This window comes from Sciurus vulgaris (assembly GCF_902686455.1).
Source record: "Sciurus vulgaris genome assembly, chromosome: 6".
In the NCBI taxonomy this organism is placed as follows: Eukaryota; Metazoa; Chordata; class Mammalia; order Rodentia; family Sciuridae; genus Sciurus; species Sciurus vulgaris.
In genome coordinates, this window is record NC_136466.1 from 98077140 (window position 1) to 98101132 (window position 23993).

At 37.5% G+C, this 23993-nt stretch overlaps 1 long non-coding RNA gene and 1 pseudogene across 2 annotated transcripts in view; one reads left to right on the forward strand and one right to left on the reverse strand.

The window, feature by feature from the left end:
• The first annotated feature begins 1721 nt into the window (after positions 1–1721).
• LOC306663840 overlaps positions 1722–23993 on the forward strand; it is a 78103-nt gene continuing 55831 nt past the window's right edge. Inside the window, exons 1-3 of the long non-coding RNA XR_013764554.1 lie at positions 1722–1922; positions 14143–14225; positions 18267–18308. This is a non-coding gene — a long non-coding RNA (uncharacterized lncRNA). The remainder of the gene's footprint in view (positions 1923–14142; positions 14226–18266; positions 18309–23993) is intronic.
• On the reverse strand, positions 12708–13043 carry LOC306663523 (eukaryotic translation initiation factor 1-like; annotated as a pseudogene). The gene has a single exon. The product of its transcript is annotated as a eukaryotic translation initiation factor 1-like (transcript).

The window sequence follows — 23993 nt, forward strand, 5'->3', positions numbered from 1 at the left end:
TAAATTCTGCTCTAATATTTTCTCGGCACCCTTTTCATCGAGTGTGAATTCATTTGGATGCCTTTCTGAGGTCCTTGTGTATGTGTATATGTATGTGTTGGCGGAGAGTGCGGGTCAGTGGGTGTGTGCGCCTCAGAGTGTGGGAGACGTGCATGGTCTGTGAGGACCTTGAGTGATATGTGTTCTCTTCAGGTGTCCCGTCTGTCTGCCCTTCGTGTTTTGTGTTCTCTGGGTGATTATGTGCGTGTTTACATATGTGTGCCTATTCTATTGCCTTCATGCGTTGTCTTTCTGCACAATCCACACATTTCATATATATTCTCTTATCTTTTGGCAAAGTGCCTTTTTTATTCCTCGAAGAATATTTATTGATGTGATAATCTGAAATGAAAAGTGGTCTCCCATGAAGGAGATAGAAGAAAAAGGAGTGTTCATCTTTCTTAATAGACGGGGCAGTGCCAGTTGACTGGATCACAGGGTTTCTCTGCACTTTCTGCGTGTGTGTCTGTGGGAGGGGATGTGGGGGCGGGGACAGAGGGGGGAAGAGAAAAGGAGCTTTTTAACTAGAACAAAGATAGGGTATTGCGCCTCCTGGCGGCCAGATTTCATATTGCGCCGATCAGGCCCGTCCCCGCTTTCTTAAACCCAATGAATACTGTAATTTCCTTCGTTAAACCATTCAGAGACCGCCTCTCAGACCCAGCCTCCGGCCATCAGCCAATCACCAGGCTCCATGCAAATCACCTCTTCCTTTCTCCAAACCATACTCTGCTTTAGAGGCTGTTCTTGTTACCCCGCCCCCTCCCTATTTCCTCCCCTCCCTTTCCCTCCCCTCCTCCCTTCCTCCTCTGCCTCCACCCGAGCAGCTGCAGGGGAAGAGGGCAGTGCTGGGTTCCTCATGCATATGCAGACAGATCCTCCTCCTCCCTCCACCTTCTCAGGCCCGCTCCTGCAGTCTTCTCCCCTCCCCCACCTGGCCGCCGCCGCAACCACCGCCTCGGGTTTCCCCGCGCGTCCGCGCGCCCCGACGTGCGGTTCCCCGAGCTCTGGTCCAGGGCAGCTATTTCCCAGAAGGCGGCCTACTAGCGCTCTAGGAGCGGGCGAGAGAAAGGAAGGAAGCCTCTCTCCTTGAAATCCTCTCGAAGGTCAAGTTTGAGGCTTGCTGTACAGGAGCGAAAGGCGTCGAAAATGCTGCTACAGGGTCTGCGGGAAGGTTCTGCACGCAGACTGATTTTGTAATGGTTTTCTTTCCCTTAAACACTAGATTAATTTCTCCGAAACACACAATGTACTGGCCACGTCCAGAGGCAGGATGATGATAGATGGTTTTGTATGCCCAGAGCTACGGTGTGCATTTGTCTTCTACATCAAGGCTACAATAGTTCCTTAAGTCATAAAGCTTTGGGGAGGAGATCAGGCACCGTTAGATCTACTTAGTGGTAGCAAAGAGAGTGAGAAGTGCGGACAAGGGGACAGGGGCGAGTGGTGGCGCAAGACCTGTTAAAGGTGGGCAGTTAAATGTCAGCTCCTCCAACCTACAGGTAAGCTAAAAGCAAGAAGGAGAATCCATGAAAAGAAAAACCGATTCCTTGAGAGGAAAAAAAAAAAAAAAAAAAAAAAATCAAGATCCGGGGATAGTTTGTTACTGCTATTTACATCCAGAATTTGGGTTCTTGGCCTTTTACAGACAACAGTAAAACATAGGCATGCTTTGAATACTGCTCTGAACTGCCCTTGAAGCACACTATGGGAAAAATGTCACAGGAGAAAATCGCGGTTTGTTTAGTGCTTTGAGATCCTCTAATGGGAAAGCAGGAGAATTGCGAAGTGACCTTGTTTCATAGATCTCTACTGTGACACTGGAACAGGACTTTCAACTGAGAATTGAGGAAATTCCCACTCAACACTTACACCATGAAGAAGTGAGTAGAGAGCAGAAAAATTTAAATAATATTTTGCCAACATTTATTAATTGAGCACATTTTTATGGAGTGCTTGTTGTGTACCTGGTAGACAGCATCATATTCCATGCAAAGCAAGATATGGGCATAGTGATTCTCAGGTATGCTGGAAATTAGGAAAAGCAACAGGAATTCTAAATGGTTTCTTTCCTGGAATTGCTCATCATCTTGCCAAACAAAAAGATACAGATTAAGTGTAATACAGTGTAACATGGAGCATGAAAACAGCTTAAATATCTGTTAGGAGTGCATTCCAACAGTGAATATTCTACAGCAATTAATAATGAATAGACTGGCTTGGAAACAATATTGGATGAAAAAGCAAATTGCAAAAGAATACATGTGATGTTAATATAATATTTTTTTATCTGCTAATATAAATACCAAAAAAAAAAAAAAAAGTTGTTGGGCATACATCCGTGTAGTAAAAGTATAAGAACATGGTGAGGAAGGATGCACGTCTATTCCAGAATGGAAGTTATCCCTGGAAAAGAGGAATTTTTCAACCATATGAGTTTTAGCTATGTAAGTAATGTTTATTTCCTAAAAGAAGAGAAATGAAAAGAAAAATGAGGAAACAGAAGTTTGGGGTGGCTTTGTAGGAAAGCTGACATTGAAGCTAAGGTTAAGCTCTGGAAAATGATAAACAGGAGTTTAGTATGAGTATTCAAAAGATAGTTTTCCTGAGAAAGAAAAGTATGTACAGTGTGAAATGTTTACACTTTTAATTTAACTTCTAATTTGTGTACAGTAATATTCACTTTTTAAAGGGGTATACAATTCTTTGAGTTTTATAAATGCGTGGGGTCAAGGAATGACTGCCACAAGCAGGAAACAGAATAGTTCCCTCATCACTCTAAATTCCTTTATATTCCTTTGTAGTCAATCCTTTTCCATACCCTTATACCTGAGACCACTGATCTCTTATCCATCCCTGTACTTTTGCCTTTATCAGAAGTCATATAAATGGAATCAGGCTGTATACTGTCACCCTGCCCACCTCTGACTTCTTTCACTTAGCACAATAAATTTGATCTTCATCTGTGTTGTTAGATGCTTTGGTAGTTTGTTCCTTTTGATTGTTGTATAGTATTTCATTGTTCACATATACCACAGATTATTTATCCTTTTACCAACTGAAGGCCATTTGAGTTGTTTCTGATATATGGCTTCTTGAATCCAGGGACTGGGTTAATTGTTGTTCAGAGTATTATCATGCATAATGTGAATCTTCTGTGAAATGGCTATTGTATTACATAGGATAAATATGTTCGGTTATTTCTCCCCAGAGTCTAAATCTATAATCTGTTATGAACTACTGTGTAGTGTTGAACTACAACTATATACAGTCAAACAATGGAAGAACACGGATTTATAGTCTTTTGGAAATTGTCCCTCACCTAACTTAGTTGCAGTGAGTTCAATGGTTGATGATCTTCATGCTTGGACTTTCACGTATGTGGCTGAGGACATTTGGGTATCCATCATTTCCTTGTGTAAGACTGTGCCTTTGTTTCCAAATATTTCCTAAATCCTTGTTGAAAGATTGATGTTTGCTCTTTGAACTCCCAGTTGAACTTTATTAGCAGACAGAGCTTCCACACATTTGATACTGGATGACAACTTTCCATCACCAGTGCAGGGTTCTAAATACTTGGAATGATTCACTGAAATTCTAGATACTGGTCTATACCTTCAACTCTTGTTTCCTCTTTTATGTTTCTCACCATACCTTGAGAAGCTGACAGCTGGGCTGTACAGATTGGGTGCTGAGTTTGGGCACAAAGTAAGTCCATGGCTATAGAAGTATTTTTTAATATAGCCATCAGAGTTTCAAAATCAGATATCAACTGCTTATGAACTACTTGCCACATAGAGCCTTTATTTACTTAAAAATCACTAGCCGTCTCATGGCTATTTGAAAGTTCTGTTTGTTAAAGGCAGCTGTCCCATTAATAACATGCAAGATGGCAATAAAAGAAGTAAACAAATTTTCACAGACAGATTACCTTCTGGGTGGTTCAGAGTGGAGAAGCTGTAAAGAGTGATAACACTGAGATCAAAGGAGTCTTGTTGTCTGATCCTAGTTCTCTTTCTAGAACAGGCTGTTTTTTTTTTTTTTTTTTAATTTAAAATTCTATCCATTTGCTGTACATGAGATTTGACTATCATTCCTAGTTTTTGTTCTAATAATCAGCATCATCCTCTAGCAAATAACTCTACACAGAGACATTTAGTCATTCCTTTAGTTCAATTAAAGGAATAGTTAGTAAAAGGGGCACTAGAAATTTACTTTGGATAAATTCTTAGGTAGAAGTTATAAAGTTTTTAAATCAAGGGTTATAAATGCTACATTTCAACTTAGTTAACATCCTGTGCCATCCTACTCTATGTGTACTACAATGTTAGTGTTTACAAGAGGACCAAGGAGTAAATATGTTGCTATTTATGATTTTAAGATCCCCCCTGAAGAAATACTTTGCAAACCTTGGGCTTTGCTGTTACAGACTATCTATTAATCATGCCAAACTGAGTATTGATAGAGTCATTTACCATTTACCTAGTAAATTACAACATACCCAAACTTCTTGATTCCCAGTGAACTTTGAAGATTTTGAGAAAACAGTAATTTCCCACAAGCTAATTTATAACTCTTTATTCAAATAACATAATTTAGAAGCGTGCACTTTTAACTTTTGTCATTGTGGCTGTAATTGTGTTTAGTAAACATGTCCAAGCTAAGAAGTGTCAGCCAGTTAGGTAACTTATTGGTAGTTCTTCCATTAAGAGATGATCACCTGCGCACTCTATGTTACAAATAATTGTGCTGTCTTAGTGCCAATCAGTGATTTCTAATGAAAATGAAAGTACTGATGGTAAAGAAAAGAAACACATTTCAAAGGACCACCAATTCCATGATCGTGGAGTAATTCAGTAAAACCTTTTCTTTTCTAGGCACTATCTTTTAAAATGAGATTCTGCTCAAGAGTGTTACAGTAGCATAATATAAATTGGTGCTCTGGCTTTTTAAACTCTGATTCTTTCCCTGTAAAGCAGCATAAGCGAGTGCCTTATCATAACTTTGGAATAATGACATCTCAAGGCCTGTGCACTGCATTCACAAGCAAGGAAAGTCCCAGAATGGGGTTGACTCAGCAGTACCTGACCAGGCTGCTTGATGCACTGAATACCATCGCCCCTAGGAATTAATATAGAGGTGCCTGGAGCTTGTGTAAAGTTCTCTGTGCCATTTGAAAAAGGAACTCGGAGGAAAGATAGGCTGATTTTTAATTTTAATGTTTTACTCATCAGTTTAAGTACATTTATGGTTTGCTTTGCAAAATGTCAACAGACATCCCAAGTGGATAACATTTAAAAAAGATTGAATTTCCTGTATTTACTCTAATATCATCTAAAAAATGTGGTCATCAAGGCCCATAGGTTCATTGGCTAAGAAAACTCATTCAAATAATTATTAAAAAGGACTAACAATACTTTTAGTTATTTCCATCATTGTCCCAAATTCTCATTGATTAGAACTCCAGCAAGACAAAGCTAAAGGTTTCACTGTGGTTTTGGTACATTTAGGAAGGACTAAATGTAAATGTAGTTCCCATCTACAAGATGGCTAAAGGACCCTCTGAGAAGGAATTGTCTGTCATCTACTGGTATAAGTGTTCATTTATGTATTATAAATGACATTACATATTAGTATATTATGTACTCAACAATCGACTTTCACATAAATTATTTCATGTAGCTTATCTCACAACAATTTTATAAGATAGAGTGGTGATGACAATTACTATTCTCATTTTGTAGTGAAGGATACTGATGTTCAGAAATATTTCAAATATCTAACATTTTATGGACTGTTTATTTAGTGCCAGGCAGTGTTTTAAGACTTGACATGTTCTGATTCATTTGGTCTATATAGCACATGTAGGAAATGGATACTATTATTGTCCTCTTCATTTTATTAATTAAATCTTGGAGATGTAGAGAAGTAAAGTTATCTGTCCAATGCTAACAGTGAGCAAATGGTGGAGTCAGGTGAGAATCCTCTCTTTCTAGTTCCAGATAAGTACCTAACCATCGCATGTTTCTGCCTAGCCAAGATGCAGCAACTTACCCAGGAAACTTGGGTAAGTGTTGGGTTGTAAATTAGAACCATTGAAGTGCTTTTCCATTACATATTTGCTTGTAACTTCTCTCCTTGTTTTTTTTTTACTTTATTCCACACCATATTTTACTATATTGTATACTTCTCATCTTTCCCCTAATAGAATGTGAATGTGAATATCCTTAGTGCAGGAGAGATTGCATGATTCCTTCTATACAGAGATTATACCCTACTATCTCTGGACATCCTCCTATGGTAAGAGGAAGCTATTAAAATACATTGAATCAAAATTGCAGAACTCTGCAGTTTTTGTAAACCTAAAGACTTACAACTGGAAATTTGGTGAGTTTTGGTAGAAATAGTTGGCAAAGTAAAGGAGACAATGATTAAGCCAAAAGGGAAAAGAATCGAAAAAATAGGAAAGAACAAGATAACAAAACAGTAACGTTTACATTGCCCTTTCCACTTGCCAGACCATTTTCATGGGTCATGTCATGATTATCATCTTCATTTTATGAATGGGCAGACTGGGAGTCAGTTATATGACCTTCCTGTAGATACATATGTTTATAGATGCATATGTTTATAGATGCATATTTACAAAAGAGGAAGAAAGACAGTGACCTCCCAACCTGAGGATCCCCTGTGGCTTTCTCAGGATGTGTATTGCTTTATTTTCATCAGCTATTTCCTGTTCTATACTCCCTGTCCTACTAACTTGTCTTTTCCCAGTTTAGTCCAATATGGTACCACCAAAAATCTTTCTAAAATCCTGCTCCTATGCTATATTTCAGTGTCCCTTAAGGGCAAAATGACATGATACCTGAAAAGTGTCTGGCAAATAGAAAGTGCTATAACTTTCATGTGTTGGAATTTAATCCCCATTGTGAGGTACTGGGAGGTGGAAACTTAATATGACTATGTTATTTACACAAGTGTGGCCTTTGGGACCTGATTAGGATTAGGTAAGTTCATTACAATGGAGTTCCCATGACTGCCTCTTGGTGACTTTATAAGAAGAGAGACCAGAAGACACACACACACACACACACACACACACACACCCTGTTTTTGGCCATGCTATGTCCTGGGTCACCTAAGCACTCGTCCACAAAAAGGCCATTACCAGATGAAGCCCACAACCTTGCACCTCTGGAACTCTAAACCAAAATAAATCTTTTTTCTTCATAAAGTAGTCTTTCTCAGGAATTTTGACATAGTGACAAAAGGACTATTATATCCTCTTTGGTTTAAAACATTTGATCATTCCTCATTGCTTATAGGTTATGTGGCCAGCTACACCACAGCCCTGCTTACATTTTCATCTTCATTTCAGCCGCCTTCTCCAGATCTTTCAACATGATTGTTTTTACATTCCTTTCATTCCAAGATGAAATACTAACTCTTTTGTGACTTTATCCATGATGTTCTGTCTGCCTGGGATGTTATACTTTTCTTTTCTTTTTTACCTGGAGAATTACACTCATCTTGTAGGACAAAATTCAAATGTATTTCTTGCTGAAGGTTTTTATGACCCTATGGGTGAAATTACTATATCACCTCATTAATATTTACTTCAATTTTAACAATAGCAGCTGCTAGCATCTACTGAATGCTTACGTGCTCCAATTCTATTGCTTCTGATGAGATTAGATTCAGTGATGTTTTAGTCAGCTTCTTTTTGTTGTTGTTGTTGCTGTTACAAAAAGATCAGAAAAGAACAATTTTAGAGGACGAAAAGTTTATTTGGTGCTTACCGTTTTAGAGATCTAAGTCCATAGATAGCCAGCTTGATTCCTCAGGGTTCAAGGTAAGACAGAACATCATGGTGGAAGAGTGTGGTGGAGGAAAGCAGCTCATGGTTACTAAGAAGGAGAGAGAGAGAGAGAGAGAGAGAGAGAGAGAGAGAGAGAGAGAGAGAGAGAGAGAGAGAAAGAGAGAGAGAGAGAGGAGAGAGAGAGAGAGAGAGAGAGCTCTTCTTATAACGGACAAAATTTAAACCCCAAAGTCATGCCCCCCCGACTAACCTCCTCTCAGCATCATCCTACCTTGCCTACGGTTATTACACAATTAATCCCTATCAGCAGATTAATACACTGATTAGGTTAAAGCTCTCATAGCCCAATCATTTCACCTCTAAACGTTATTGCATTGTCTCACACATGAGCTTTTGGGGGATACTTCATAACTAAACCCTAATAAGGGACTGCATATAACTTCTCAAGATGACTTGGGTGGCAAATTTTCAGACAGATCTGACTACCCAAGCCATAAACTTGATCACTTTCTTTGTTTATTCCACTGACACCACATATTAGATTGCATGTTTATTTTATCTCTTACTTCATTAGTAAGAATTTCAGAAAATTAGTTATTGGTTTGCTTTTTGTATTCTTTATGCAAATGGAGCAGAAAGAGCTCTTTATTCATGGTTCAGAAGGATCTCTAAACCCAGTTAAAAGACATTGGATAGGATGCATTTCCCGTTCCTTGGGCTACATTTCCCTCACTTGGACCATTTTATTTCAGGCCACAGATCAGTATTGTACTACTTCACTCTGTTCTCCTACTTTATTTATTTCTAAAGTCACTATTCATAAAATTGACCAGCTTGACAACTGTTTACCTATGAGAGTCTTTATATAACAATTTTAGAAGGCTTGACTAGAAATAATCCAATCAACGAATGGACTAAGGAAATGAACAGACACTTCACAGAAGAAGATGTACAAGCAATCAACAGATATATGAAAAAATGTTCAACATCTCTAGTAATAAGAGAAATGCAAATCAAAACTATCCTAAGATTTCATCTCACCCCGATTAGAATGGTGCTTATCAAGAACATAAGCAACAATAGGTGTTGGCGAGGATGTGGGGAAGAAGATATACTCATACATTGCTGGTGGGGCTGCAAATTAGTGCAGCCACTCTGGAAAGCAGTATGGAGATTCCTCAGAAAGCTTGGAATGGAACCACCATTTGACCCAGCTATCCCACTCCTTGGCCTATACCCAAATGACTTAAAATCAGCATACTACAGAGATACAGCCACATCAATGTTCATAGCTGCTCAATTCACCATAGCCAGATTGTGGAACCAACCTAGATGCCCTTCAGGTGATGAATGGATAAAGAAACTGTGGCATTTATATGCAATGGAATATTACTCTGCCATGAAAAATGATAAAATTATGGCATTTGCAGGCAAATGGATGAAATTGGAGAATATCATGCTAAGTGAGATAAGCCAATCTCAAAAAACTAAAGGATGAATGATCTCACTGATAAGCGCATGAGGACATATAATGGGGGATAGGAGGGGTTAGCGTTAGGGTTAGGGTTAGGTTTAGGGTTAGGGATAAGGAGGGTGGTAAGAATGGAGGAAGGAAGGACTGTATAGAGGGAAAAGAGGGGTGGGAGGGAGGGGAAGGGAAAAAAAATAACAGAATGAATCAAACAACATTGCCCTATGTAAATTTATGATTACACAAATGATATGCCTTGACTCCATGTACAAATAGAGAAACAACATGTATCCCATTTGTTTAAATAAAAAAAAAAAAAAAAAGAAAAACCATGTCATAGACATGATCTCTTCAAAACTTGGAATGCAGGCACTCTCATTGCTGTTTTATATTTTGAACTGAATCAGAAATGGCTTGAATCTTATTTTTTTTTTGATAGGCACAAACTTCAATATCACATTGTCAGAACATTCTCCTCCCTTTTTGAATTATCCAAGAATTCTGCAGATTTTCAGAGTCCTCAGAGAAGTCACCTGACTACTGTTTACAAGTAAGAACTTGGTTTCTTTTGTCTTCTGAGGCCTCATGGCATTGTTTTCTATTAGCATGTTCCACTGCACAGAACTCTAGGCCAGGATGATCCTTCAAATGAGGGTGATCTCACCATAACTCAGATTTTGATACCTGTCCTTTAATACCATACACCAACCAAGGATCCCCTGCAGATATGCCTTACTGGAAGGTGCCCTCCATCTCAGAATCCAGTGTCCCACATTTGACCCCTGGGGATTCACTCACAGGGGCCAGCAATCTTCCTTTTCCCTGACCCCACTCAAAAGACCCATTTTCCTCCTTCCTGTGACAATAGAGCTTGTTTGTTATTAAATGATTGAGACAAAAAAATGCAGTGTCTGCTTACTTCCATGTTCTGATGAGGGAAACATCTCCTTTCCTTTGTAAAGATTTGTATTCTGAAGGACAGAATAGGAAAATACATGGCATTTTCTTGCTAAAGCGTCAATAGCAAAGCACCACTTAAGTCTTCAACAGGCCATCCTGCTTATTGGTAAAGTCTTCCGGGGGACACCCAATTAAAAAACAAAAAACTCCAGAACTTGCTTGTACATAAAAGTGAGAGTTTTTCTCTTTAAAGGAGCCACTTTCTATATTACAATTATACTGCCATTGTTCAAACATTTTTCAAATTCTTCTTTAGTTATTTTTTAGCACCTACAGCCCAATCTTTTTATTACTCCCAAGGAGAGCAAATATTTATACTTGAAAATGGATTTGATTTTGGAAAGAACCCAAAATTATTTGGCTTAGTGTTCTAAGTGAAATCAGTGTGAAAAACTGTTTTTGGTTCAAAAGGAGGCAAAACTATAAAGTAATGACACTGATTTGTGAGTCTTACCAAATCCAAAAAGGGATTTCCAAATATAGCATCAGTGATGGAGTATTAGGGTAGTATGTCACTCCCAAATGTGACTACACCAGCAATGACACAAATTCGAATACAAATATCATGATATTTTGTGAATAACCAGTCTTGCTCCTATCTGTGAAGGCACAGCTTACAATCATGTCCCAAATTCTGACTGAATTTAGTCCATTAGTTCATTTAATCCTTCTCAAATTCATTGTAAGAGTGAATCTCCTGAGGTGGTTGTTAAAATCAGATTCAGGAACACTGGTATAGTCCTGAGAACTGGCATTCCTCACCTGTTCTCAGATGATGGACCAGGGACATCACTTAATGTATCAATGCCCTGGACTCCCCAGCCCTGTTAAGCAAGTTACATCCTTGTTTAAACGTGGGTATTGCTACTCATATTAATCTACACATGGGTTAATTTGTTCCTTAGCAAAATATCTGTGCTTGTGTACATATGAACTTTGCCTCGGAACAGAGAATTTTCTGTGTACTTTATTGATGTAGAAGCAGAAAAGACCCTATGCCATTTTTTCTTACATTGCATGTTTTCTTTATTCAGAATGTAACAGAAATTTCTATTGGAAAAATAGTAAAGCAATTTAAATATTTAGCCTAACTAATTATTACATGGCAGATATCATCACATATGAAAAAACCAAAGTACATTTTGATATATTTAAAACTTCTATTTTGGATATGACAATTTTTGAAACTGATGTAACAGAAGTTTTGCTAGCTAGCTAAAAACAAAATCCTATTTCACAGCTAAAATGTAAACAGCTAAGATGTAATCAGAAGAACAAATTTCACAGCTACAAAAACACAGCTGTGAAACATAACTTTGGAGTGTAAGAAAGCCAAGTATCTTTGCATGCTAATAATGGATATTACAAATGAAGATGAGAATGACTTTGCTAGAAGTGTTGTGTTTAAATACCTTCACTACTGTTGTTTGATGGAGAATATCCTCAAGGTATTTGCTGTATATGCATTTTTTGAATGTCTACTCTGCGTATCTTACTAGAAACTAGAGATACAGAGATGAATGTGCTATTAAATAATTTCTTCAAGGACTTTTTCAAAAAATATCTTCTGTATTAGGGAAATTAAGAATTAATTCTTTTTGGATTAAAACTAAGAGATGCAAAAATTCTAGAGAGTGTACTAGAAAACACTAGAAATTTGATAGAAAATATAGAAAATCTCAAAAAGTAAAATATGCATTGTTAAAAATATGTGCATTTTAAATTTTCATTGACCTAATTCTAAGTATTATTATTTGTGACATTTGATACACTTTAACTGTGGAATAACTCTCGCTGGTCAATGTCATGATATATTTTGATTGAATTTTTATATCTATGTTGGCCTGGGCTGAATTTTGGAAGCCCACAATGAGTGAAGACCCTTTTATAAAAGTCCCATTATAATGCAATAAAAAACTTGCAAAAGTAGCTGGAATTCCACCTAACTTTGTAGATATTATAACTAATAGTGTTTATATCCTCATAATTACTAATGTGCATGTTATGTTTTACTTTCTCAGTTTTGTGATAAAACTTTTGAGTGGTGACACTTTTGCATTGGGAGTCAGTGGATATGATTCTTTATTAAGATTTCCTGCACATTTTTATCATCTGTAAAATAAGTTATGCAAACTACATTTTAAAAATGCTTTCCTAAGTTTTGAAATTCTATTTTTAAGTTCACGTTTTGTAAGTAGATAGATTTATCCTAGCTACCTTCATATTCTTTTTTTTTTTTTAATGGCTCTTTTCAGTTTATTGCATGAAGGAGTTACACCAGTCCAAGTCAAGAGCAGACCCCAAATGGTTACATTATACAAGCTGTGAAGTTTTTAAACTTGTGACAAGGGAAAGAAAGGCAATTCTATTCATTGCAAGGAAATCCTCACTTAAGCTTCAGTGAGCCACAAGCACTTAAAACTCATGAACCTTCAGCTGATGATCCTTAGCCAGTCCAACCTCTACCAGAAACTGGCATATGTTTTTGCACTCGTCACCCTGTAGTTGAATTACTTCTCCATATTCTGGATGCTCGATTTACTATTGCAGGCAAATTTCTTTTTAAACGTCTTCACTAGTTTCTTTTTGCTGTAATCATCAGCGATCACTTGGACAGTAGTAAAGGCCTTCCTGTGATTTCTCTGGTGAATTCTTGTATGGATATAATCCTCAGGGCCAGCAGGAAGCAGGTCATCACCCTTACTTTCATCAGCAAGGGATTGAAAGAGTGGAGTTTGGTATAGTGGACATACCATAGGATTTCTTTTCCTCGATGGAAATGGCCTGCGGAGGGCGGCTATGGGAGAATGGGTGTGTGTTGTGAGGTGCAGGGTGGTGGGATGGGGAGTTGGGCTTTGGGAAGTAAGGGGGTTCCGAGGGAGACTGCTGAGTCCTCTGTGGTGGCTCAGTGACTGGAGGCCTTCATATTCTTTTGATGGTGTACTTGAATCAATGCAAATCTAAAGTCTTTTAAAAATTTAGAATCAAGAATAATTATCTAGAGCAAAGTTTAACAAACTATAGCCTGTAGGTCAAATTCAGCCCACTGTCCGTTTTTGTAAATAAAGTTTTATTTGAACACAGCCACTTTGTTCATTTATATATTGTTTATGGATACTCTCAAGATAAAATCAGAAGACCGAGTAGTTGTGGTTTGTATTAGTAAGTTTTTTGTCACTATAACCAAAATAACTGACAAGAACAACTTAGAGATAGAAAAGTTTATTTTGGTTTATGACTTCGAAGATTCAGTTCATGGTTGGTCAACTCCATTCCTATGGGCCCAAGATAAGGCTGAATATCTTGGCAGTGGAAGAAAGTTGCTTACCTCATGACACTGGAAAGGAGAGAAAGAGAGAGGAGCTAGGGGGACAAGAGGAGCTAGGGAGAGAAAGAGACGATTCCTCAGGGCAGAACTCCAGTGACCTCCTTCAGCCATGTCCCACTTGCCCACAGTGACCACGCAACACAGTAGTTCTTTCAAATTATTAATCCAACCAATAGATTAACCCACTAATTACATTACAGATCTCATCATTTAATTGTGAGTTTTTGGAGGACACTTCATATCCTAACCATAATGCTATTTTATCTAAAGCATTGTAGAAAAAATTTGTTGACTTCTGATCTAGATTAATAATCTTTTGGATCAATATACATGCCTTTCTTCAGGAACTTAGAGGATTATGAAGTCAGTAGAGTATCATATCAGCAGTGTAACAGGAGCTATAGCTATGGAAGGTGTGCCTGGAACATATAAACCAGCTTCTGTTTCTTTTTTCTTTTTCTTTTTCTTTTTTTCTGTATTTTGGGTTATCCTAAATAGAACTTACTTCGGTTTGATTTACAGAAGTCAGCAGGATCTGCATCAGGAAAAACTCACATCTGCTGTCATGGGAAAAACAAGGATGTCAAAATGACACTCTGAGCCTGGTAAGATTTATCCTGAATGACTCAACCAATACGTGGACCTTCTATAGTAAAAGCAGACCAAGAAAGCTGTGAACCTTTAATGCCAGAATTTTTGAGGTATTATTTCACAAGGAATAGGTGTCAAAGTTATGTTAATAGTTGATACACACTCATGAAGATTAGGTAGGGCCTTGCTCTGAAGAACAGACTGTGTTGTCTTTGAAAGAAAATAAACCCTCTCTGGGGATAAGGGGTGCAAACCTTCAAGTATTTGAAAGAGAGATGTGTTATGACATTGTGGGTGAAGAGTGTTCTGATTGACCTATAATGCCCACTCGGCATGGTCCACTGACTCAGAGGAAGGTTAAACAGAGACAGTTTTCTTTGAATTCCCAATCAAGTTTGAGGTGGCAGGGTTTGTAAAACAGAGGAAACCAGGTCTGAGTCTCAGGTCTTGTGACAGAAAGATAGGTATATCTTGGGTGGAGAGTAGCCTAAAGAAAAGCTGATTGGAATCTGATGTGGTGGTGCATGTCTGTAATCTCAGTGGCTTCAGAGGCTGAGCCAGGAGGATCATGAGTTCAAAGCCAGCCTCAGCAAAAGTGAGGCACTAAGCAACTCAATGAGACCCTGTCTCTAAATAAAACACAATATAGGGCTGGGGATGTGGCTCAGTGATTGAGTGCCCCTGAGTTTAATCCCTGGTACCCCCCAGAAAAGAAAAGGTGATGTAAGGGAACCCAATAACAACTGGGAGAAAGGTGAGGGAAAGGAGAGAGTATGCACAAAGAACACCTTTCTAAGGCCTGCATGGGTAACTCCTGCTTCCCTCAGGTATGACCAAAGTAGTAAGTATAGAGTTTAATGATCGCAAAGTATTATACTTTATGCTGCTTTGGAAAACCCCTTGAACATTTGGTAAAAGAAAGCTAAAATGCACATCTGAATGTAGTTAGTATCATTCTGGTAAAAGGATTCTGGAATGATTATCAGTCTGAATCTGCAAGAGTACCAGGTGGGGCCCTTTTGTAAACCATCAGGAAAGGGCAGCCCAATCTGAGAGATTATGTGTCCTTGTTCTCTGTTTACCCCTGGGACAGAAGTTAGATGCATCCTCTACTGGATGGAGAAGATTCCTGCTCCCTATGCAGATTACCTAACACTATCAATTTGAGGAGACATTATCAGGCATTTGAGATGACTAGAACTGAATTGAAATTTTCTTTCTGTAGTGATTATAAGATTTAAAATATTATTGAAAATAATTTTGTTTTTGAAAGAAAACAAAGTACCTTGTATCAGCAATAAATTAGCTTCTCCCCCCTTTCAACTTTTTTTTTTCTTGCTGGTATGGATATCAATAACTATGATGCTATCAAGCAAAATAGAAATATAACAAACCCTTTTCACTTAGAAATATTTAAAATTATTTTCTGAGTTTCAGATGGTTTGAGATCCAGGCATCTGGGTTCCATTATTCTTTTGACCTTCTCCCCACCTGTTGGCCAATGTGACTAAGACGACAGTTTGATTACAAACTGGTGGGATCAATGTAGTAGGCAGAAGGTATTGAAATGTCTATGAGAGGTGTTTCAGATGCTAATGGGTTCTGATAATTCATATGTTTTATATCTAGGTAGAGTTGACCCTTAAACAACAGATAATTAAAAAATCAATTTAATAAAAGTTAGCCAAATAAATTATAATAGTATATATTACTAAGAAGAAAATATTAGGTCATAGAATTGAAAATATTTACATATCTGGAACTGAGAAAGTACAATTTTGTATATTTTAAGCTAATAAATAACTGGTCTCAAACTTCTTTTTTTCCTGTTTCTGTTTATCCTATAGCAGTGTTACCAAAGGAGAAAAAAATGAAAATATTCCTTTTCCCACTTTTGGAAGAAATATTCATAGTATAAATATTCATAATCTTAGCTATTTTTTACTGGTTTTCTCTTACTAAGTTTTCTGTTTTTTTTTTTTTTTTTTTTTTAGATTAACTAATGACCAAGAGGAAGGATGAACAGAAGCAGTTATTTTGAGCTAAGTTTAAGATGGGAAGAGCAGATTTTCCTAGCCCTAGAGGGAGCTTTCTCAGAATATAAAGAAAGATCACAGGTGGCATTAAGTAGAGGTGGGCAGACATGGGTCACCCTCTCATTCAGGGCCTTGTGAAGGGTCAGGGCCTCTCAGGCACTGGGGAGAGAGTGCAGGTCCTTGAATCTTGCAGGAGAAAGATGTCATGCTGAAGCTTTGGAAGCTGCTTTAGAATGGATGATATGGGCTTGGTAATCATCGGCATAGTTGAGGGTAGTGGTTCTTCCTCAGATTTTTGGGCTAATACTATTTTATGTTTATATGAGTTTGGGAGAGAGTCCTAAATAGGATTGAACTTGAAGTTTCTCCTCAACTTCATCAAGTGAGGGTAGAGCCAGCTTAATCTTATTACACGTACATGCACACACCTCCCAGTATCATAGAGGGAATTTATACTTTTTACCTGAGTTTGGTACAACTCAGATCAGAAAACTGGATTTTCTACTTTTCTAGTGGCTACCTTGAATCATGGAGTTACAACTTATACTTTTATTAGGTGGGCATCTCATAATATTTCATTTATGATATTCTTCCCATTCCTTTCATTTACCTTAACAAGTGCAGAGTAAAAAAGAGGTGGAAATACAGCTTGACACAATGATGAGCATTCTGTAAGAAGTCAATAAAAAAACTGAATGAGTGATAAAGGGGAAAGGATCTGATTGTAGTTTGTTAGGACACAAAACTCACCCATTCTGCCATTTATTTTTATTTTTTTATTTTTTGGTATGGGATTGATACCAGGGGCACTTAACTACTGAGGCACATCCTCAGTCCTTTATTTTATTTTTATTTTGAGACCGGGTCTTGCTAAGTTGCTAAGGACCTTGCTAAATTGCTGAGGCTGGCTTGAACTTTCAATCCTCCTGCCTCACCCTCCCATGCCTTTGGAATTACAGGCATGCTCCACCACACCTGGCTCATTTTGCCATTTAAAAATGCCTTGCTTTCTAGCTTTCCACCTGTTTGGAATCATTTTTGCATACTATCTTTGGAATGATTTTAATTTGCTCTTAAAAATTGAATTTTCTTTTTGGTTTAATTCTTTTGCTTCAGATACCAACTTCTAAAACTCCTCATAATGTCTTTTAGTCAAGCTATCAATTTATCTTTTCTATCAGGCTATTAGTAAATGTTAACCTGGGTATGTACTGAGTGTCATAGTGAAATGTATTCCTAACACACAGTGCTTCCTTGTTTAGGTTCTTGGTTTGTTGATTCTCCATTCAGTTTTGAATTTTTGTAATTAAGCATTCTTTATTATAATTGACCTTAATAATTCAAGATAGACCTAGTAAACATCTGAAGTTTACATGTATTGTATTGTGGTTGTTATTCAGGTAGAATTTTAGTTCATGATTAGGCTGCATGTCTACCTTGAGTAAAATATAGGACCATGACATGGTTGACTGAGTTTTTCACTGGTTTTCTTAACTATTGTTTCCATTGTGGCTCATATGTGGTGAGTTTTTCTTAAGTCCTTACTGGAATACCTATAATAGATAATCTTTTTATTCCAGGTATAAGAAGTAGTCCGGGCAGCTCAGGACACTGAAACAGGAGAATTATGAGTTCAAAGCCAGCCTCAGCAAATTAGTGAGGCCCTAAGAAACTCCGTGAGACCCTGTCTCTAAATAAAATTCAAAAAAGAAAGAAAGAAAAAGGGCTGAGGATGTGGCTCAATGGTTAAGTGCCTCTGGTATGCACCCCTGACCCCCCAAAATAGTCTGGGAAAATGGCTACCACACTGAAATTTCCTGGGCGCACTTAAACTTTTTTTTTTTTTTTTTTTTTTTAACAACAATGGACAGAATATTTATTATTGGATGTTCTAGGAAATCCAAGAATTATGGCAGTCATAATCATGTTGACTCAATTTTTCTGTTTCTCTCTGAATGTGTTGTACAGACCAGCTTGTATTAACCCTATCTCATTTTTCAAACTTGTATATTTTTGCAGGAATGAAGTTCTTCTTTACTGACACAAAAGGTGGTTACATAGGTGGTTATGATTTATGGGGTATCCTGAAGTGCCTTGACAAAGATGGTACTCTACTGTTTCCTTAAACTAAAAATGTGGGCTGGGGATGTAGCTAAATGGTAGAGCATTTTCAAAGCATTCATGAAACCTTGGGTTCCAGCACCATATAAATACACATAAATTATGCTAAAAATCATTTATAAGGGAGGCATGAATTAATGATGGGACATTATTTTCCTGCTATCATATGGACTCTATTAGTGGAGTTTAAAGGGAGGTTTTCTTTGACAGTGCAGATGTGGGCCACATTTGGTGTGAAATAACTATAGACTATCAATGACTTGAAGGTACATAGGTGCATCTTTCAATATTAACATAATGAATATATTCAGAGAATTCTCTTGTATTATACTTTTTTAATTTTTATTTTTTTAGGTGTTGATGGACCTTTATTTTATATGTGGTGCTGAGACTCAAACCCATAGCCCTCACACATGCTAAGAAAGCACTCTACCACTGCACTACAACCCCAGCCCCTTATATTATTCTTTTATTATCAAACTCTTCTAACATTATGTTGTTGTTTATTGAACTATTTTCTAATTTCTCTGTTTGCTGTAGTTGGCTATAGTGTAGCTCAGTGATAGCGCACCTGCTTAGTAGCATGTACAAGGCCCCAAGATTTGGTTCCTAACACAACCAAAAAAAAAAAAAGTCTGAATTCTTATTCTTAACTTTAAAAGTTGTAAGTGGATGCATTATAATAAGAAAATACCACTATATTCACTAAGGGTTAATTCAGAATGTAGTATAGAGATGTCAAACATTTTTTTCTTATATAATTTTTTTTATATTATTCTGGTGGGAAATATACCAAAAGATTTCAGTTTTCTGCAAAGGAAGAATCTAATTTAGCATCTCATTAATATTGATCCCAATCAGAAATCTCAAATTTCCCTGGATCAAATAGAATACTTCTTTTTTCTTTTTTACATGTTGAAATGTGTTACTGGAAATATACTTTATGTTGTAAACTCTAGAGTTTCCTGTGAGCAGTGTGGTAACTGACATTCTCCCTATGACACTGTGAACCCCTCTGGAGGAAGAACGATGTTTCTCCCATCTTCCTGTCTCCAGAGCCTAGCAGCATGTCCAGCACACGTCAGGGGCATTCCCTGTGATGTGCTGAATCAATAGACTAGTGATGACCAATGGGAGAAAATAAGCATGATTAGGTAAATACCAACCACAGGGGTGAAAACAAGCACTCCATGAAAACTTAGTGATTCTATCCATATTTTAGACTATTTTCAAGACAAAACTGCATGAGAAAATAATAGAGATTTGAACATGTTTGCTTAGAAAAGCATAATATTAAAATCATTTGGCCTTCAGTGACTCATTTAGGGAGAACAACTTAAAAGCCAGAGTGGTATGTTGGGAAGATAATTGTTTAAAAAAGGTATCCGACTTGAATCGTTTTTTCTCTACTGTCTGGTATTTTTAGTTTCATAGGTACATACATATTATTCTTTCAACTGGATTGTAAATTTGTTGAGGACATATGGGTTCTTAGAAGCTATCACTCCTCAGATGTGGTAAAGGGTCGATAACATTTGTTTATTTTTGGGTTCATGACTCACTGAATAGTGTATGAGACCTTCTGCATGTTTCCATAAATGTAAAATTGGGAGAGTAATACCTTTTCTGTGCTATTCAAAAAGTTTGTATTCACATTTTGAATCTTGTAAGATGGATTTTATAAAGATAGAAATTAAAATAAAGATATGAATTTTAGCAGTTTTACAACTGCTTTAACATGTGTACTCAAACTAAGCTGCAAAATCTTCTGGTTTTGATTGACATTAAACCCTGGTTGTGCCATTGTACTTTGCCATTTTTTTCTCATGGTATTGTTGTGATGTTAAATGTGGTGATGGCATGTGGAACCCAACACCCTGTAGATATTAAACATCTTTCTTTTCTCTCTTTTTTTCCATAGTACTAGGGATTTAACCTAGGGTGCTCTACACTGAGTTGCAACCAAACCTTTTTTTTTTTTTTTTTTTTTTTTTTTTTAAATTTTGAGGCAGCTGCTTGGGGCCTAAGTTATCCAGGATGGCCTTGAACTTGCAGTCCTCCTGCCTCAGGCTCCATAGTTGCTGGGATTACAGGCATGTTCAACCATGCTTGGCTTTCATGGTGGCCTGACCAATTTCACAGCCTCAAATAAAATGGGTCTCTTTAATTAGTATATCTCCATGAGCACCTGGACTGTTTCCAGTCACCTTCTGGAGATCCACACATTTGTATCCTCACTTGCCCCTAATACTTGACATCACCTAAACTGAACTTAACTTCTTAACCCATTCCTCCTTCCAGATTCCTTTATATGTTACTGAAATCACCATTCTGTAATAACTAGCCCAGATGCTACGGGCTGTTTTATGACTTATTTCTCTTGTTCTCTGCATTTGTTTTGTTGAATTTGGGAGAACTGACTTATATATTAAAGTAGGACAGCTCTCTCTCTCCTAACCTGACAAAATGCCTTGCTGTGGCTACTTGCTGAGATCAATGTCTTTAAGTTTGGTCCTAGATTTTTCCCACAGTTTCCAGGACCTGGCTCTTCTCCTTAGACCATGCGGGCAAACACTGACTCACTCTTCCCCAGCTTTTTATTGTGGATTCCTGGTTACAGACTCCCATTTGAGAACAATTTTGTAATTTGGACAGGCACAATACAACTGATTAAATGATACTTGGTAACAAGAATTTTCCAGGCTTGCCACCTGCATCAACATTCTGGGTGAGACTTGGTTTCTCCTGTGTCTCCTAAACCACATGATTGCATGCACTTATTTCACTTGCCAAGATTAAAAACAAAATTCACTTCTTATGAGCTGATGATTCCTAGTTTACTTTGAGGGAACTTACACACAGTAGAGCCAGTCTGTCCCTGGTGTTCTATTTATTTTTTCTCATGTATTTATCTTGCATGCATCCCATTATTCCCTGATCCATTGGCATTCTCCTAAAAGTTATTACCTCTCACCAGCCTCATGGAGGCAGCCTCTGGTATCAGACTCTGGCTGAAACTAACAGAAAAAAAAAAAAAAAAAAAAAAAAAAAAAAAAAAAAAACAACAACAACTAAAAGTAGCTTAAATTACAATGACTCAATTTTCCTTCTTTATCAAGATTGTAAGTAGGAGTTTCCATGACTGCTTCAGTAGTTCTGCAGTGTCAAGGCTCTGAACTGGCTTCCTATGACTTTCTTGATCTTCCCCTCCTGGTCACAAAATAGCTGTGGCAACTCCAAACAGTAGGTCCTCACAGGAGAGCATTTAATAGCAGAAAGTGAGGGGAAGAATTGCTCCTCATTTTTTTTTTTTTTAAATCAAACAAAAACGACTTTCTCAGATTACCCTTAGGGGTGGGTCACTTACCTGTGTCTTAGTGCAAGTGTAAACATGATGTGAGTATCTGCTATTTCTGGTCCCTGTATTTGTAAGAAAGAGAAGATTGAGAAAGCTCTCAGGTAGGTATTTAAATCCATCTTGCTTTTCTGCCTTCCTTGAGTACATTTCTGAAAGAAATGTCACTACCCTGGTTTGATCTTAGACCAGTAACTTTTATTGCTAGCGAATGCAGTTAAATGTAGCTCACTTTCCTCTTTAGCTTATTTCCTGCTGTACTCTCCCATGGGCTATTGAGTGAATCCAAAATGGCCCATCCCTGTATCCATGCCTCTGCTCATGAGACTTCCACCTCTGGAGTCTCTTAGCCACCATCTCCCATGAATGCCACCTAGGACACCAGTTCTCAGCTCAAAGTCTGCCTTCTTCAAGAAGACTTCCTCTTGCCCTCTATCACCTGTGATTTCTTTTTTCTTTCAACTTCTGTAGCACTTTCTGTGCTCCATGAACCTGATCACTCATGGATTTAGTATTTGAAATTTGTGTATTCACAAGACCCCACGGAAGTACAATTCAAAGGCATTTTCAACATTACTGAGGTGCGATGCAAATCTCTTCTGTTGCAAAGCTGCATGGAGGAGTGAATTTTCTCACTGGAAGGTGAGTCATTCCCTGCCTAGGATGTAGAACTCCGTGAGGCTTCACTGTTTTTTCTTTGTTGTAATATAGGCAGCATGTTCTGTGAACTCATTAAAAGCTGTGCTCCACTGTGAAATGTGGCTGTTAATCGAGAGATAAAACTTCAGATGGATGTTGAATAGATAGTTAACTTTCTGTCTGAAGAGAGGCACAGAAAAAGAGTCATTCTCCAGAAAACAATGTATCCAGTAGGAGCCTGGGAGGATACTTGTACATTTTGGAGATGATGGTATACTATTTATCGTAATTATGTATTACAGTTATTTGTGCACAAGACCCCTTGAAGACAATAATCTTTCAGAAGACAGGTATAAAAATCATGTCATGTGAGGTGGTGACTTTCAAAGACAGAAGAGTTGAGATTAAGTTATAACTCTGCCTGTTTTCCATGACTATGTGACCTTGAGTGAGATACTTGATAATGTGGACCTTTTGTTTTCCCTCCCATAGACTGATGGTAAGAATACCTATCTCACAGGGTATTCAGAGCTATTAAGTGGAATAATACTTGGGAAAATGCTTTGTAAACTGTTAATACCATAGCTGATAAAGTGATTACCATTATTTATATCCCTGCAACATCTAGCATGAGAGCAGGTCCTCAAAAAAGATTTATTTAATGAATGATTCAATGAACGAATGAAGGAAAAGCTACATTAATAACCTACTTATAAGAAAAAATACTTTTCTTTCCATAAGAGTGTCTCTGAGGTTCTGAGGCATTTATTTCTGTGCATTACTAAAATATGAAAATCAATAAAAATCATTACTAAGAATTAAATATCAGTAGATTATATCAACTTTGATATGAAGCTGAATTTCTTCTCTGAATATATTGGCTATTCATAAACTGCTGGGCCTACACTTTCAGTGTTTATGGCATTAGTGGAACCCTTCATGTGCATCACAGTTTTGTAGTTCCTCTGGGACTATCTATTATTTCATGGATCCATTATCATCTATAATTCTCTTTAAAAACCTAATAAAATTTACTGTATGATGCCCGTGCTGTGTATTGTCTTCAAACATAACCTTTTCCACATCGTTCTTGAGTGTTGGCGATTCAGAAGGTGTGGTATTACTGAAATGTTAGCTCACTTGTGCTGCAGATTTACACCTCTCCAAGGTAAGGAACAAGGCACTGCTCTGCTGGTGAGAAAGGGATTCGAGAACCATGGGAATCTGTGAATAACTTCACACTACTGCTGGGTCAACCAAATCTAATATGCATCAATGCTATGAACCAGACTCAGTGTGCATTAAATCATTTAGTTTCAACTATGTCCAACTGTAGAAAAGAAGGATTTTCCTCTTTCTGGAGAAAATGCATTGTTACAGTTAAAGAATTTGCAGATATTTAGATCAAACAAAGTCTATTATATCATTGAAATCTTGGAACTCCACATGCCAGGTTTTTTCACATAATTTTACTGCCACTCAAAATTGATTTCATCTTTGGGCATTATTCCTATGTTGTTACCTTTCTTTAGTTGAAGTTGACTATTGTTTTTCAAAACGTCAATGTTATAAATTGATGGGGTCACTAACTATTGTTCCTGCTTAGGGGTCTTAAACTTGTCCTGTTCTGT